Raw genomic sequence first — 12,396 nt, 5'->3', positions numbered from 1 at the left:
ACCACTCTCTGACATCACTGCAGTAGTAAACACCCATTTCTTAAAGGTACTCTCACTACAGATATTTATACACACACTGATTTATAAACATCCATTTCTTAAAGGTACACTCACATGACACCTCCCCCCCAAGAAAAAAAGTAAACCACCAACTTCAAGATGGTTTCATTTTTTATCTTTTCACCATCCTTTAAGAAATGCACACAGTAAATTTACTTTTTCGTTTCAGAAAACAACACACGCAAACAGGTATAATAATATAGTCCATTTTTTTTTTCATTTTTCTTCCTCCAACTGAAATCCTTCTCAATTGACAGTCTCTTTGAACAAGAAGGTCTCTGCACGATCCGTCCATTTCTCTACACCTCAGCATTTCTCTTTCAAATCAGATACTTTAGTTCAATCTGATCACAGAGTCCCTTGTATTCTCCAACACATGAGCATTTCAGGCGTCAAATGCCTGTTGAAAGTCCGCTGTCCACTGAAATTTTCAACGTTTCTTCAGCAAGTCTATCAGTGGAGCAATCACACTACAAAAACATTTGCACAAATGTTCGATCAGATCTACTCATGCCAAGAAATCGCATTATTTCCCTTCGTCTTGAGGGTATCGGAAACTCCTCAAGGAAAGTGACTTGGGCTTTTTCAAATTCACTTTTGGCTAGGTATATCACCAAACCCGCCTCCTGAAGCCGATCGAATGACTCCATCAAATGTTTTAAATGTTCTTTCCATGTCTGGTAGAAAATTACAAGATCGGCGATGTATACCGCACAATTGGGTAATCCTGAAACAACTTTGTTAGTTAACCGTTGAAATGTGGCTGGGGCGTTTTCCATGCCAAACGGAGTCACAAAAGCTGAGATCTTCTTCGCCCTTTCAGATGAATTTACCTGCCAGTAACCTTTAAGTAAATCCAGTTTGGAAATAAAAGCCGATTGTCCCACTTTCTAAACGCAATCCTCCAAATGTGGGATAGGATAAGAGTCCGTTCTTGTAACTGCATTAACCTTTCTATAGTCCACACACAACTGTTGGGTACCGTCCGGTTTTGGTACCGTCGCTATGGGTGAGCTCGATTGTCTGCAACCCACTTCAATTATGCCATTTTTAAGCATACTCTCAATCTCTTTGTTAACCTGTGCCAATTTTAAAGGGTTAAGTCTATATGGATGTTGTTTGATTGGAAAAGCATTTCCAACACCTACATCATGTATAGCCATTTTAGTACTTCCCAATTTAACTCCACAAACTTGCCCATGTGATATCAATAACTCTTTCAGGTCAGTTCGTTTTTCCTCTGGAAGGTAACTCAACAATTTATCCCAATTTTTAAGAACATCCTCGTTTTCCAATCTAATTTGAGGTATGTCAAATTCACAGTCATCTGGATTTGGTTCGTCACTTTGAGTTAGAATCATTAAAACCTCCTTTTTCTCTCCTTCCCTTTCAAAATAACTTTTAAGCATATTCACGTGACACACTCGGTGAGTCTTCCTTCTATCTTGTGTTTTTACGACATAATTCACCTCACTTAATTTCCTTTCAATCTGATAAGGTCCACAAAACCTAGCTTTTAAAGGCTCACCTACTACTGGTAACAACAATAAAACTTTATCTCCACTGGTAAAACTGTGAACTTTGGATTTCTTCTCTGCTACCCATTTCATTACATTTTGTGCAACTTTTAAATGTTGTCTAGCCAATTCACCTGCTCTATTTAATCGTTCCCTAAAATTTGACACGTAATCCAATGATGTAATTTCTGATTTCTCACTCACCAATTTTTCCTTAATCAATTTAAGTGGTCCTCTTACCTCATGACCAAACATTAGTTCAAATGGACTTAATTTGGTTGACTAATTAGGTGCATCACTAATTGCAAACAGTACGAATGGAATTCCTTTATCCAAATCCTCTGGATAATCGTGACAATAAGCCCTCAATATTGTCTTTGATGTCTGATGCCACCTTTCTAACACTCCCTGTGATTCTGGATGGTATGCAGTTAATTTAAATTGTTTTATTGCTAAGGTACCATAACTTCTTTGAATAACCTCGAGGTAAAATTTGATCCTTGATCCGATTGTATTTCTTTGGGTAGTCCATATCTAGCAAAGAATTTAAGTAACTCCTCCGCAATCTTTTTAGCTGTAATATTACGTACTGGAATGGCCTCTGGAAACCTAGTAGACACATCGATTATCATCACAAGATATTGATTCCCACTTTTTGTTTTCGGAAAAAACTGCACAACCTCCTCAGGGCGACTAGGGTAAGTAGGCAGAAGTATGCCCTGTCACTATCGCTGTCCCACACACCTGTAACCCTTCCCCCCCCCCCCCCCCACCCCGTGTGCAGCCAAACTCCCACCCTGCACCACGTGCAGGTACCCATACTAGTTGCCATGGCTGGGAACCTGGCTCCTGAGGCCATTATCCTGGGCTGCATGCGTCGGAGTGTCTAACACTGTTGTTTTATATGCGTGTCCCCCAGGGGAAGGCTGCGCACAACTGGCAGTAGCAGGAGAAAATATGTGGGGGAACCATCAGACCTGCGGCACTTCATCATGGCAGAGCAGAAGGCCCTGGATGTGGTTGGCAGCCCGGAGGAAAGGGAAGTCACCGAGGTAGAGCTCGGCTACGGGCGAGGAAGTGAGACCCTGCTTAGTTGCGGTTCCCTGTGACACGTGTGTCAGTACCCCCCTCCCCCGCCCCCAACACCGCCCTCACCCCACCCTCACCCCCCCCCCCCCCAATCCTCACCCCCATACCACCTGAGATACCCTAAATTACGACACAGGAGAGAAGATAGGTAATTCAAAGGCTTTAATCATCTGAGAACTGAACAGCAGCCAAGAAGTATGCTCAGCACATGCTGCCGAGTGAGCCTCAACTTATATACCGTTTCCTGGGGGCAGAGGCGGAGTCCCCCAGGGTTCCAAGCCTGGTCTTAAAGGGCCAATGCATTAAAGGTAAGGTACCGTTACAGCAGCTACTGATACCATTCATCACATTCACCCCCTGTTTAAAAAAAGCACAGTCCATCGGGGGGTGAAGTGGAGTTATAAGTTCAGTCTTGTGGGTGGTTTAACCGTCCGTGCTGACTTTCTCCGCTCCAGTGGTGGTGCCGTGGTTACGGTCGGTTTTGATGGTGGTATATCCGGGAGCACGGTTGACTGAGCCTTTGCCCACGTTGGAGCGGGGGGGGTATCCGGGGTGACTAGGCTGATCGGTGCTGGCGCCGGCTCGGGGCAGGGGGCGCTATGGGTGGGGACGCTGTCGGGGTCGGCAGTCGGTGCGGGGAGGGGAGCGTCGTTAGGAGGGAGGGGGTCGTTGGGGAAAGCCTTGGGGTCGGTGGGCGAGCCAGCAGATGCCAGATCTCGCAGGGAGACGGCATCCTGCCTGCCATCAGGGTGCTCGACGTAGGCGTATTGAGGGTTCACGTGTAGTAGTTGGACCCTCTCGACTATTGGATCCGTTTTATGGCTCCTCACGTGTCTCCGGAGTAGGACTGGTCCCGGAGTCGTCAGCCAACGTGGAAGCAAGACCCCAGAGGTGGACTTCCTGGGGAAGACAAACAAACGATTGTGAGGGGTCTCGTTCGTGGCCGTACAGAGGAGCGACCTAATGGAATGTAGGGCATCAGGTAGGATATCCTGCTTGCAGGCGATTGGGAGACTCCTTGACCGTAGGGATAGAAGGACAGCCTTCCAAACTGTCGCGTTCTCCCTCTCCACTTGCCCGTTTAGCCGCGGGTTATAGCTCGTCGTTCTGCTCGAGGCGATGCCCTTGCTGGGCAGATATTGACGCAGCTCATCGCTCATGAACAATGTACCCCAGTCGCTGTGGATATAAGCGGGGAAACCAAACAGCGTGAAGATGCTGTGCAGTGCCTTGATCACGGAGGCCGAGGTCAAAAGGGAAGTGGGAGAACTCATCGATCATGGTGAGGAAGTAGATGTTGCGGTTGGTGGACGGGAGGGGCCCTTTGAAGTCCACACTTAGTCGCTCAAAGGGCCCAGAGGCCTTTATCAGGCGGGCCCTGTCTATTTGATAGAATTGCGGTTTGCATTCCGCACAGATCTGGCATGCCTTAGTCATGGCCTTGACCACCTCTGTGGAGTAGGGTAGGTTGCGGGACTTGATGAAGTGGGAAAGCCGGTTGACCCCCGGGTGGCAGAGGTCATCGTGGATGGCTCTCAGGCGGTCTTTTTGCGCTTTGGCGCACGTGCTGTGGGACAGGGCATCTGGGGGCTCGCTGAGCTTCCCCGGGCGATATTTAATATCGTACATATAGGTGGAGAGCTCTATCCTCCATCTCAGAATTTTGTCATTCTTTATTTTGCCCCGTTGTGCGTTATCGAACATAAAGGCGACCGACCATTGGTCGGTGATGAGGGTGTACCTCCTACCGGCTAGGTAGTGCCTCCAGTGCCGCACGGCCTCCACTATGGCTTGTACCTCCTTCTCGACTGCAGAGTGCCGAATTTCCGAGGCGGTGAGGGTTTGGGAGAAGAACGCTACTGGTCTGCCCGCCTGGTTGAGGGTAGCAGCCAGGGTGACGTCTGATGCGTCGCTTTCTATCTGGAAGGGAATGGCGTCATCCACCGCGTGCATGGCGGCCTTGATGATGCCAGCCTTGATATGGCTGAAAGCCGACTGGGTCTCAGCCGTCAGGGGAAAAACCGTGGTCTTAATGAGTGGTCGGGCTTTGTCCCCATATCTGGGGACCCACTGGGCGTAATAGGAGAAAAGCCCCAAGCACCGTTTGAGTCCTTGAGACTACGGGGGAGGGGGGAGTTCCTTAAGGGGACGCATGCAGTCGGGGTCTGGGCCTAGGACCCCGTTTTCCACGACGTAGCCGAGGATGGCTAGACGGGTTGTGTGGAACATGCATTTCTCTTTGTTGTACGTGAGGTTGAGGGCCCGGGCAGTCTGGAGGAACTTCCTCAGGTTCGCGTCGTGGTCCTGCTGGTCATGGCCGCAGATGGTGACGTTGTCCAAGTACGGGAAGGTAGCCCGCAAGCCATACTAGTCCACCATTTGATCCATCGCCCTCTGGAAAACGGAGACTCCGTTTGTGACACCAAAAGGGACCCTGAGGAAGTGAAACAGCCGACCGGCTGCTTCAAACGCCGTGTAGGAGCGGCGGATAGGGAGTTGATGATAGGCCGATTTTAGGTCGACCGTGGAGAATACCCGATACTGGGCGATGTGAGTCACCATTTCTGCTATGCGGGGAAGTGGGTAAGCATCGAGTTGCTTAAAGCGGTTTATGGTCTGGCTATAATCCACTACCATTTGTTGCTTTTCCCCGGCGGGGACTACCAAAACTTGAGCCATCCAAGGGCTGTTGCTGGCCTCTATGACCCCCTCTTTTAGTAGCTGTTGAACCTCTGACTTGATAAAAGTTATGTCTTGGGTACTGTACCGGCGACTCTTGGTGGCGATGGGCTTACAGTCGGGAGTGAGGTTCGTGAAGAGGGAGGGTGGGGCAACTTGGGCCCGCCGAACTTCAGTGTCAGGCTCCGGTGGCTGCACTGAAAGTCCAGACCAAGCAGCAGGGGGGCGCAGAGTTGAGGGAAGATGTAAAGTTTAAAACGGGTGTATTCAGCGCCTTGAATTGCGAGGTCAGCGACACAATACCCCGTGATTTGTACCGAATGGGAACCAGAGGCGAGGGCGAGAGTTTGGGAGGCGGGGTGGGTGCGCAGAGAGCAGCGCCTTACCGTGTCTGGATGGATAAAGCACTCCATGCTCCCGGAGTCGAATAGGCAGGGAGTGTCGTGGCCGTTGATTCGCACCCGCATCATTGAGTTCCGCAGGTGTTTCGGCCGCGATTGATCGAGCGTGATCGCTCCTAGTTGCGGGTAGTCAGAGTCCTCGGTTAAGTCGGACTCACAAAATGGCCACCTGGAGTCACAAAATGGCCACTGCCGTCGGTCGCACGTGTCGGGGTTTGAAGATGGCCACCGCCAAGATGGCCGCTCCCATGACTCGCACGAGGTCGATGACGCGTCAGAAGTGGGCATGTCTGGCCGCCGCGGGGCCGCATTGCGGGGCCTGTGAGACCGGGAGCTTGATTTCTGGGCCTGGTGAGGATTTTGTTTGTGGCCTTTGGGGCCAGCCAGGCAGACTTTAATGAAGTGCCCTTTCTTCCCACAGTTGTTGCAGATCGCGGAGCGGGCCGGGCAACTGGGCAACGGAGTGAGCGGATTGCCGCGTGGTGCAGGCCTGTAGCGTGGCCGAGTCTGGAAGGGATTGAGAGGGGTTTGCAAGGTCCGCGGTGTATGTACGGAGGTTACGGTGGGCCGTTTCTAGAGAAGAGGCGAGCGTTACCGTGCCTTGGAGATCCTTTGTCCCGTCTTCGAGGAGCCGCTGCCAGATGTACGAGGACCTAATACCGGACACAAAGGCATCGCGAATATGCAAGTTCATGTGGGCTTCTGCCGTCACTGCTTTATGGTTGCAGTTCCTCGCGAGCGCGGTGAATCTCTCCACGTACTCGTCCAGAGTTTCCCCGGAACGCTGGCTGCAGGTTGAGAGCAAATGTCTGGCGTGTACCTCATTAATCGGCTTCACAAAGCATTTCTTCAGTATCTCGACTGCAGCTTCGTAATTTGCAGCATTCCCGATCGCGGAGGAGAGTTGGTGGCCCACCCAGGCTTGTAGTAAATGCAGCTTAAGAGCGCCGTCGACATCAGTCGCTGAGGAGTCAATATAGTCCTCAAAACACCGGAGCCAATATTTAAAAATTTCCGGGGCTTCCGGCGACCGAGCGTCAAAGTTGAGTTTCTCCGGCTTTAGAGCGCTGTCCATCTTGATGTGTCAGATGATTAAATTGAGATACCCTCAATTACGACACAGGGGAGAAGATAGGTAATTCAAAGGCTTTAATCATCTGAGAACTGAACAGCAGCCGAGAAGTGTGCTCATCACATGCTGCCGAGTGAGCCTCATCTCATATACCGTTTCCTGGGGGCGGAGCCAGAGGCGGAGTCCCCCAGGGTTCCAAGCCTGAGGCGGAGTCCCCCAGGGTTCCAAGCCCGGTCTTAAAGGGCCAATGCATTAAAGATAAGGTACCGTTACAGCAGCTACTGATACCATTCATCACACAACCGTCACACCAACACCACCCTCGCCCCCACCCACACCCATACTCTACACCACCCCCACACCACTACCCCCTCCCCCCGGTACAGTCTAATGATGCATTTTGTCTTGCAGGACCTGCTGGAGATGGGGCAGGTCCATCTGGCACCCTCCGCCCCCAGCCAGTGCCACAGCCGCAGAACCTCCGTGAGCTGAGCAGTGATAGATAGAATTTACAGTGCAGAAGGAGGCCATTCGGCCCATCGAGTCTGCACCGGCTCTTGGAAAGAGCACCCTACCCAAGCCCATACCTCCACCCTATCCCCATAACCCAGTAACCCCACCTAACACTAAGGGCAATTTGGACCCTAAGGGCAATTTATCATGGCCAATCCACCTAATCTGCACATCTTTGGACTGTGGGAGGGAATCGGAGCACCCGGAGGAAACCCACGCACGCACGGGGAGAACGTGCAGACTCAACACAGACAGTGACCCAAGCCGGGATTCGAACCTGGGACCCTGGAGCTGTGAAGCATTTGTGCTATCCACAATGCTACCGTGCTGCCCGATGTGAGCAGCTCAGTCACCAGCCCTCCACCTAAGACTCAGGACACCCTAGTGCATGGGCCAGAGGATGACAGTGACTTTCCCTCACAGCTGTCTCCAACACCCTCCACCATCCCAGAGAAAATCACCTCGGTTGGCCAGGTTAGTGAAGAAGTTCCTGGGACACTCTCTGGTGCATACCACACAGTTAACCCGGTGCAGCAGATGGAGATAGGAACTCCCGAGGGAGCGGATGGTCAGAGGGCAGGCCAACCCGAGCAACTAGCTAAATCTAGACGGGTGTCGGGCTTCTGGAACAGGCAGTCCCATCGATTGTAGTGATGCAGTAGCAGAGCCAGGGACTACATGAGGGGTTGTCAGCGAGCATCCCGTACCTGCAGGTGCAGTTGAGGAGTCTAACTGCCTTCAGCAGCAGGAGGTGATGCCGACAATGCTGGTGATGTCCGTGGTGGAGGCATAGGGGGTGATGATTTCAGCTGTGGATCAGCATGGCCTGAGGAATTCTGCACAGGCACTGGCCGAGGCCCAGGACAGGGTTGCCATCTCACAGGCAACCATGTCCCAGAGCCACCTGGACTTTGCAGCGGCGTTCCTGAACGTGGCCCAGTCACAGCAGGCCATGACTGGAAATGTTGACGGCATTGCCCAGGCTCTGGCCAACGTGACACAGAGGGAGGTGGCCCAGTCCCAGAGGGAGATGACGCAGTCACTGGGTGATGTGACGCAAACCGATGGGTGGTGGCACAGTTGCAGCATGATGTGTAGCAGTCCCAGATGGAGGTGGTCCGCTCCCTGTGCTCCATGGCTACAAGCATGCACAACCTGGTCGAGACTAGAGTGGGCCTCCAGAAATGGCTGCGCAAGGTGTTGGGGGAGCCTCAGGGGAAAGCTCCGCTCGCAAAACCATCCCATGGTCTAGCCCGGGTGCCACCAGAGGGAGGAGGTGGTGATGGGGCCTATGCCAGTGACTCCTGCAGAGGAGGTGCCGGAACACCACAGCATCTTGGAATACCGCCTCCTGTACCTGGCATATCTGATGGGCAGCAGGCAGAACAGGGCAGCACCATGCCACGTGGGACACCTGAGCAGCAGCCGGGCCCATCCAGGTGGCCTCCCAGGGCTCCATGTTCTGCCCACCCTAACCCTCCTCTGCATCCTCTTCATCGAACGAGGCCTAACTTCCTCCTCCTCCAACACATCGCCCCTCTGCTGTGCGATGTTGTGGAGGACGCAGCAGGCCGCCACGATGGGGCGACGCTCTCAGCATCATGCAGGAGACCCCTTCAGAGCGGTGCAGGCACCTGAACCGCATCTTCATGAGCCGAAGCACCGCTTGATCACACCCCTGGTCGCTGTTTAGGCGTTGTTGTAGCTGGTCTTTGCATCAGTCTGTGCCCTCTGGAGAGGCACCAGCAGCCTCAGCCGCAGTGGATAACTTCTATCACCCAGGAGTCAACCCCTCAGCTGGGCGGGGGGGGGGGGGGGGGGGGGCAGGGGTGGCATGCGGTGGTAGGGGCACTCATATGGCCAGTGTCACCAGTGGGTGCACAGCAACATGACCGCCATAGTGGTGGCCTATGCCTGGACACTGCTCCAGTCCCTTGTGGTGGTAACCCCGGCCACTAAGCCTGTCCCCCCCCCCCCCCCCCCCCCCCCCCCCCGTCTTCCCCGCCCCTGACAGGGCCTCCTCTACCCCAGCCAGCCTGGCCAGTGACCGGGCTGACAGCCCACAGCCGCTCCTCTCCTGTATGTTCTATGTATCCTACCTCCACACTCTCTCCCTGAGCAGCCACCTCACCGGTTTCACGATTTTTAACCATGCCGTCGGAAACGCAGCCCATCGGTGGCGGAGAATTGCGCAGGCCCCGGAGAATACCGGGTCGGGCCGTTAATGTCATGCAAATGGTGTCTACTGTACGTGCATTGTGGAACGTATTGACACCGTTGACGAGGGGATGGAGAGTTGCAATTTGGTGTCAAATCGCCGCCTGCTGCAATATTGGCGCCGGAATTGATTCTCCGCCCAATCGCCTTTCTTGATTTTGGTATAAGCCAATGGAGAATCCCGCCCCCTAAATCTACCTAAAATACACCCATTCCCAAAGTATACCCAAAATATACCTATTCCCAAAATATACCCATACCCAAATATACCCAAAACATACCCATTCCCAAAATATACCAAAATACACCCATTCCCAAAATATACTCATTCCCAAAAATATCCAAAATATAGCCATTCCCAAAATATTCTCAAAATGTACTAATTTCCAAAATATATCTATTCCCAAAATGTAGCACAAATATACCAAAATATAACCATTCCCAAAAATATAGATAGCACGGTAGCACAAGTGGATAACACTGTAGCTTCACAGCGCCAGGGTCCCAGGTTCAATTCCCCGCTCGGTCACTGTCTGTGCAGAGTCGGCACGTTCTCCCCGTGTCTGCATGGGTTTCCTCCAGGTGCTTCGGTTTCCTCCCACAGTCCAAAGATGTGCAGGTTAGGTGGATTGGCTATGATAAATTGCCCTTAGTGACCAGAAAGGTTAGTGGGGATTACGGGGATAGGGTAGAAGTAAGGGCTGAAGTGGGTCGGTGCAGACTTGATGGGCCAAATGGCCTTCTTCTGCACTGTTTGTTCTATATAGTACTCATTCCCTAAATATACCCATTCCCTAAATATGCCCAAAACATATCCATTCCCAAAATATACTAATTCCAATAAATATTTATTCCAGGTTGTTCTTATTCCAAATTATACCAATTTCGAAAAATACCCAAAATATAGCTTTGGAGGAATATCGGGAAAGTAGGACGAATCTCAAACGCGCAATAAAAAGGGCTAAAAGGGGTCATGAAATATCTTTGGCTAACAGGGTTAAGGAAAATCCCAAAGCCTTTTATTCGTATGTAAGGAGCAAGAGGGTAACTAGTGAAAGGATTGGCCCACTCAAAGACAAGAGAGGGAGTTTACGCGTGGACTCAGAGGAAATGGGTGAGATTCTTAATGAGTACTTTGCATCGGTATTCACAAAGGAGAGGGACAAGACGGATGTTGAGGCTGGGGATGGATGTTTAAATCCTCTAGGTCAAGTTGTCATACGCAAAGGGGAAGATTTGGGTATTCTAAAAGACATTAAGGTGGACAAGTCCCCAGGACCGGATGGGATCTATCCCAGGTTTCTGAGGGAAGCGAGGGTCGAAATAACTGGGGCCTTAACAGATATCTTTGCAGCATCCTTGAGCACGGGTGAGGTCCCGGAGGACTGGAGAATTGCTAATGTTGGCCCTTTGTTTAAGAAGGGTAGCAGGGAAAATCCAGGGAATTACAGACCTGTGAGCTTGACTCAGTGGTAGGCAAACTGTTGGAGAAGATACTGAGGGATAGGATCTATTCACATCTGGAAGAAAATAGACTTATCAGTGACAGGCAGCATGGTTTTGTGCAAGGAAGGTCATGTCTTACAAACCTAATAGAATTCTTTGAGGAAGTGACAAAGTTAATTGATGAGGGAAGGGCTGTAGATGTCATACAGATGGACTTTAGTAAGGCGTTTGATAAGGTTTCCCATGGCAGGTTGATGGCAAAAGTGAAGACGTATGGGGTTCAGGGTGTACTAGCTAGATGGATAAAGAACTGGCTGGGCAACAGGAGACAGAGAGTAGTGGTGGAAGGGAGTGTCTCAAAATGGAGAAGGGTGACTAGTGGTGTTCCACAGGGATCCGTGCTCGGACCACTGTTGTTTGTGACCTACATAAATGAGGAAGGTATAGGTGGTCTGATTAGCAAGTTTGCAGATGATACTAAGATTGGTGGAGTTGCAGATAGCGAGGAGGACTGTCAGAGAATACAACAAAATATAGATAGATTGGAGAGTTGGGCAGAGAAATGGCAGATGGAGTTCAATCCAGGCAAATGCGAGGTGATGCATTTTGGAAGATCAAATTCAAGAACGGATTATATGGTCAATGGAAGGGTCCTGGGGAAAATTGATGTACAGAGAGATCTGGGAGTTCAGGTCCATTGTACCCTGAAGGTGGCAACGCAGGTTGATAGAGTGGTCAAGAAGGCATACAGCATGCTTGCCTTCATCGGACGGGGTATTGAGTACAAGAGTAGGCAGGTCATGTTACAGTTGTATAGGACTTTGGTTAGGCCACATTTGGAATACTGTGTGCAGTTCTGGTCGCCACATTACCAGAAGGATGTGGATGCTTTGGAGAGGGTGCAGAGGAGGTTCACCAGGATGTTGCCTGGTATGGAGGGTGCTAGCTATGAAGAAAGGTTGAGTAGATTAGGATTGTTTTCGTTGGAAAGACAGAGGTTGAGGGGGGACCTGATTGAGGTCTCCAAAATTATGAGAGGTATGGACAGGGTGGATAGCAACAAGCGTTTTCCAAGAGTGGGGGTGTCAGTTACAAGGGGTCACGATTTCAAGGTGAGAGGGGGAAAGGTTAAGGGAGATGTGCGTGGAAAGTTTTTTACGCAGAGGGTGGTGGGTACCTGGAGCACTTTACCAGCGGAGGTGGTAGAGGCGGGCACGATAGCATCATTTAAGAGGCATCTAGACAGGTATATGAACGGGCGGCAACAGAGGGAAGTAGACCGTGGAAAATAGGAGACAGGTTTAGATAAAGGATCTGGATCGGCGCAGGCTGGGCGGGCCGAAGGGCCTGTTCCTGTGCTGTAATTTTCTTTGTTCTCTTTGTTCTATACCCAACACATTTT

This window comes from Scyliorhinus canicula, chromosome 19 (genome assembly GCF_902713615.1).
Source record: "Scyliorhinus canicula chromosome 19, sScyCan1.1, whole genome shotgun sequence".
NCBI lineage: Eukaryota > Metazoa > Chordata > Chondrichthyes > Carcharhiniformes > Scyliorhinidae > Scyliorhinus > Scyliorhinus canicula.
Note: the sequence above shows the minus strand (reverse complement) of the source record.